This window comes from Mus caroli, chromosome X, assembly GCF_900094665.2.
Source record: "Mus caroli chromosome X, CAROLI_EIJ_v1.1, whole genome shotgun sequence".
NCBI classification, from domain to species: domain Eukaryota; kingdom Metazoa; phylum Chordata; class Mammalia; order Rodentia; family Muridae; genus Mus; species Mus caroli.
Genome location: NC_034589.1, coordinates 111,468,528 through 111,474,750, shown reverse-complemented (window position 1 = coordinate 111,474,750; position 6,223 = coordinate 111,468,528). Strand labels below are relative to the sequence as shown.

The 6,223-nt window shown below is 36.9% G+C and overlaps 1 pseudogene; it reads right to left on the bottom strand.

Annotated features, from left to right (window-relative positions):
• Positions 1-3,299: 3,299 nt before the first annotated feature.
• Positions 3,300-6,223, bottom strand: part of LOC110286361 — a 26,524-nt pseudogene continuing 23,600 nt past the window's right edge.

The window sequence follows — 6,223 nt, the reverse complement described above, 5'->3', positions numbered from 1 at the left end:
TTCACTTAAAGATCTTTTCTCAGAACTGAAGTGCAATTGTTCTTATCATTGTTGATTAGCATAATTTGAGAAATGCCTTGCACTATTTCTTAAATACCTGTTCAAAGATATTATTAAAAGGGCTAACAAATTTAGCAATAAAAAATATATAGTCACTCATTTATAAATTAACAAAATATAATAAAAGGCAATAACAATGTAAAGCTAGGAAAGAAGTGATTATTCATAGAAAAATTACTGATGTATAACAATCTAAATTAATTCTGAAATGTGAACTCTTCCCCCACTAACAAATCTTTTATATTATAAAGCATTAAATTCTCCCCCAAAGACACTGTGTATTATTTTCAGGAAGCTGATGGTCTGCATGCAATTACATTGACAAAAAAATAATCACAACAAACTATATGTAGCAGAACACACCTAAAATTCAAATATGCAGAAGATTAAGTCAGGGAGATGTAGAATTGAAGAAAAATTTGCTCTATATATTGCGTTCATGGGGTAGTGTGTATATCAAAATATCTTATATATTACTAATAAAATTATTTCATATTTTTTGCATATGATTGTTAAATAAAATAGCAATAATATTTAAAAAGCACAGCAGTCTACCCAGAAAGAAAACTAACATAATTCCCATCAGAAGACATAATGTGTTACGAAAAATTGTCTTGATCTCATAATCCAGCCTCCAGGTGGGAGAAAGAACTCTAGATAGAAACAATACAATTTATATGGATCTAAATATGATGGTCTCTTAAATATGATGATGTCTTCTCCGTAAAGAGCACTAAAACCTAGAAAACAGGAGAGAGAGAAAAATGAGAGAGAGAGAGAGAGAGAGAGAGAGAGAGAGAGAGAGAGAGAGAGAGAGAAAGAGAGAACAGCCATGCTAAGATTGGGAGTGACTGAGCTTCTTCAGAGTGTCTTTGATTGGTTGGGGAATGACTTTGACAATCAAATCTTAAGTAACAGAAATGCCAGACATTTATAAATTTGGAGACATTGGCAAGAATTTTCATATTATGTCATTTAGTTTAACATAATGTACATGACAAGTAGCATGAAAAATCATGTAGCATACTTAATTTTTTTCAAGTCACAACAAAGATGCTTATTTCTTCTCTTTAATATTTTTTATTTTGTTTAATTTTATGTCTATAGTTAATTTTTTCTAGTCACATCATAAACTGCTTATTTCTGTTTTTAATTTTTATTTATTATTTTAGTTCAATTTTATGTGCAATAGTACTTCACCAGAGGTATGTATATGTCAATGGTAGGGATGTAGAGAAAAGGAAAGTTTTATACAGTTAGTGAGAGTGTTGCTTAAGATATTCATTTGTGGAAAAGAATGGGTGTATTCATTAAAATGAAGCTAGCATGAGAATCAACAAACGTGGCAAGTTGTGTTTATCCAAAGAAAAGTAAATTGGTTATCCAAAGAGATGTCTATAATTTCACATTCACTGCAGCATTATATTGACAATAACCAAGAAATGATACCTAAATATCCATTGGTTAATGACCAAAGAAAAGACAATAGACATATAAAATACAAAAGACAATAGACATATAAAATACTATTCTGCTATTAAAAAATGAAAACTTGTCATTTGCCATAATTTGGTCAAAATTGTAGATCATTATGTTAAGCTAAATAAGCCAAACATAATGGAATAAGTATGAGGGTATATATTTTATGTATTTAAATTTATTTAAATTGTTGAATTTAAAAATAAAATTAAAGACATCAAAACATCAATGCACACATTAGAATAAAACATGCTCTTCATTGTAAAACAACAATATAGGTATATACTTATAATGGTTATCACTGGGTATTGTGTAAATGGATAACATATATTTAAACATGAGCAATATCCTCTGTATAATACAACACAAAATACAGTATTTTAACTAACATTGTAGCTGTGTTTTATTTTTATTTGGGAACTGTGAAATATACAACCTGAGATACTAGTTACTTTGTGAGTATGCTTCAAAATTCTAATGACTCTAAGATATGATGTAGCCTTTCTACCTGTCTGAGTGATCACACAGGAATGTAAATACTCCTTTAACCAATTTTTAAAAGCCATTGTGAGGAACATATTAAATGACTGTGTAGTCATTGATGCAGTTGCAGCTGGCTTATGCAAATGAACCTGCAGTGATATGTTCCCATTAGGTATATCTATTTTTGTTTATTGTATTATATTAGTTGCTTTTGAAAAGATCTATCTTTACTCATGATTTTAATTGTTTTAAGCCATAAGGTGCTGTGGCACACCTTTGATCCCAGCACTTGGGAGGCAGAGGCATACGGATTTCTGAGTTCGAGGTCAGCCTGGTCTACAAAGTGAGTTCCAGGACAAGCAGGGATACACAGAAAAACCCTGTCTCAGTCAGCTATTGGATGTATCACAGGGCTCCCAATGGAGAAGCTAGAGAAAGTACCCAAGGAGCTAAAGGGATCTGCAACCCTATTGTTGGAACAACATGATGTACTAACCAGAACCCCGGAGCTCTTGTCTCTAGCTGCATATGTATCGAAAGATGGCCTAGTCGGCCATCAATGGAAAGAGAGGCCCATTGGACTTGCAAACTTTATATGCCCCAATATAGGGGAATGCCAGGGCCAAAAGAATGGGAATAGGTGGGTAGGGAAGTGGGGGGTGCTATGGGGGACTTTTGGGATAGCATTGGAAATGTAATTGAGGAAAATATGTAATAAAAATATTAAAAATCAAAAAAAAACCCAAAAAAATAAATAAATGTTTTTTAAAATCTCTGATTTAACTTTTATATTTTTAGAACTTAAAAAATAACTTCAATATTTTTTGGACTTCTTGCATCACATTCCTAGTTGGAAACTCTAAACTCTTTTAATTACTGTTTAATCATGTTAAAACTTTATTAAATAAATAAGTTTTCTTAGAAACAGTACCTAAGTGTGAATTTATAATGGCATAATTCAAGAAAAAATATTTTGTACACTCTTGATTGCTAAAGTTAATAATTTACAATAAGAAACAAAATAAATGCTATTAATATATTTCATAGGCTTTCTGAGATCACCTTTAAATAGAAACTATCTTAAAAATAAAGGTTTTGTTTTCTCCTCCTAAATAGTTGTTTATTGATAGAGGGGTGGAAAAGATGGTAGAATTAGCATTTACAGACAAACACACACACACATGAGGGCAGCAAGAGTGATGGGAAAGTTCCTGAAGGCCCCTCTTCAATAGCAATTGTGAAGGCAGGGACCTGGAGTGTTGATGGAGCACCTCTAGTTAGTAGGCATGGTTAGAGATGAAGAGAAGTTCCCTGGCTGCCATTCCAACCTGACTATTTGGGGTAAGTATACTTCTCTTGACAAGCGACGTTGTTGGCCAGGACTCACTTGATGTAAGCCTCCTGAACTACCTTCAGGTTTTCCTTCTTCCCAACCCAGACTTTTATAGCAGAGTCCTGCAGAGCTCCAACATAATGGAAAGGCAAGGCCCATGGCTTTAGACAGAACCTCTTGATAGCATTGAGGTTGATGATTGCCATTTCCTCATTTTGCCCTCCAAATAGGAAAACAACCCCAGGGACAGCGGGTTGCACTGTGTGATGACACACTGCTGTGACAGATGCCATGGCAATCTCTTTATTGGAAAATTTATGGGTGCAAGCATGACCATGGGTAACAATGTTGGGCTTCAGCAATGTGAATTCTAGATAGTGGTCACTCAGATCCTTGAAGATAGCTCCCAGTACATACTCAGTTACATACTGGCAGCACTTCAAGTCATGGTTCCTGTCAGGGAGTATTTCATGCTCCAGAATGGGTACGTTGTCATTCTGTTGGAAGATGATGGCATAATGGGCCAAATCATTGACATTTTCCATTATGGCAAGCGCTAAGGGAGTATGTTCCCCAGTCTTTACCACAAAATGCTACTTGGCAAGGTTGGTTCCACTCTTCTTATACTGAGCACAGCATTCAGACTGGCCACTAGCCCTTGGGTACTAATCTCTCCTTTGGCTCCTACCAGGAGCACTAAATCCTCATCTACCTTAATGCCCACAACACCACCGATGGACTTGATAACTGGGGGGAAGGGACGTCCATCATCTGCCTTCTGATAGAGTGTCTCATGGAAGAGGATCTCCCCACCTGATTCCCTACCTCAGTGCAGGGATTAACATGGTCAACAGCTGTCAACAGCATCTGGCAGTAGAAATGTCTGTTCTTGCTGCTTTCTGTGCCAAAGGACTGCAGGCAGTTGACAATGTTTCCAGTGGACTCTTCTGCAGCTAGAATGCACTTGCTCAGTGCCACAATTTGTTGAGGGATGTCAGACAGCTCCTTCTTATGCTCTGGTGTCAGTGCTAAGTATGGATAGGGCCAAGGGGCAGCATGTTCCTGGCACAGGATGGGGTAGGTCTGCTGAGGTGGCTAGGCAAAAGGAGTGAGGAGCGAACACAGCTAGTACCGCCAGAACCTCATTCTTCAGCTTGTTCCAAGAGAACACAGCCTATTCATTTGAGGTGGAAAAGGGCATCTTCTATTCTGCTTTCAGATGCTAATACAAATCTTTTTTTATAGTAAAATAAATGAAGCAATTTTAATTTTATTTTTTGTTGTTCTAAAATGTGAGTACTGCTACAGGAAATAGAAAAGATATTGGATTGTAACTAATCTATTTTATCAATATATTACATATTAATCATTAAATAGAATTTACATATACATGAACAAACTAATGTAAAATATGTGATTGCTTACTAAGAAATATGGTTTTTAAAGAAATTAATGCTACCTATGTCTTCTGAAAGCATTAAATGTATTTTTATGAGTAATTTATGTCAGAATAAAGCACAGTAATATACAATATTATAGTAACTTTGATACATCCGTGTTTTATTTTACATCTTCATTTGTTAGATATATTAATATCACAAACTTTAAAGTACTATTAAAAGTTTTATCATTAAGAAATATTTTGCCCCAGGCCACCTTGGAAACGAACTCAGCAGACAGTCCCATTGTCCCCCGAGGACTCTCCACACTGCAGGCACCCTAGCACACCCAGGACCTTTGGATCACTGAAGAGAGTCAGATCCAGGGAAGGCTGTGACCCCAGGACTCAGGTGAGAGACCATCTTGTATCCTGGGTCTCTCGGAGACCAGTCTTTCTAGGAGAGCACATGGGTCACAAAAGCAACAGAATTTATTGGACATGGTCCCTTTGGATTTTTGTCCTCAGCCAGGAGGCAGAGCTGAGACCCAGACCTCTAGGCACCTTCCCCACCAGAGGAGAGTAGTCCTCCAGGGGGGGTTCTGAGACGGGACTCAGGTGAGAGCACCATTTTGGATCACATGTCTGTCAGAGACCAGTCTGTGCAGGAGAACACATAAGCCACAGAAGTAACAGAGCTTCTTGGACAGAGTCCCTTCGGGCCTTCATCTTCATCCAGGAGGAAGATCTGAGGGTCAGATCTCTTTGCAGCTTCCTTGAAAGAGGAGAGCTTGCCTGCAGAGAGTGCTCTGATCACTGGGACTCAGAAGAGAGTTGGACTTCCAGGAGTGCTGACATGGGCTAACAGAATCACAGAAGGAACAAGCTCCAGCCAGAGACAGCTAGAACATCTAACAACAGAGATTACCAGATGAGGAAAGGCAAACATAAGACTGTTAACAACAGAAACCAAGACCACAGGGCATCAGCAGCACCTAATACTACCAACACAACAAGTCCTGGATACCGCAACACATCTGAAAAGCAAGATTAGAATTTAAAATCATATCTCATGACGCTGGTAAAGGATTTTAAGAGGAGCATTAATAACTCACTAAAAGAAATACAGGAGAAGACTGCCAAACAGGTAAAAGCCCTTAAAGAGGAATCACAAAAATCCCTTAAAGAATTATAGGGAAAAAAACAAGCAAATAGGTGATAGAACTAAACAAAACCATCCAAGATCTAAAAATGGAAGAAAAGCAATAAAGAAAACCCAAAGGGAGACAAATCTGGAAACAGAAATCCTAGGAAAGAATTAAAGAACCATAGATGCGAGCATCAACAACAAAATAGAAGAGGTGGAAGAGAGAATCTCAGGTTCAGAAGACTCCATAAAAAATCAACCAATCAAGGAGCTGGTTCTTTGAGAAAATCAACAAGATAGATAAACCCTTAGCCAGACTCACTAGAGGGCACAGGGAAAGCAT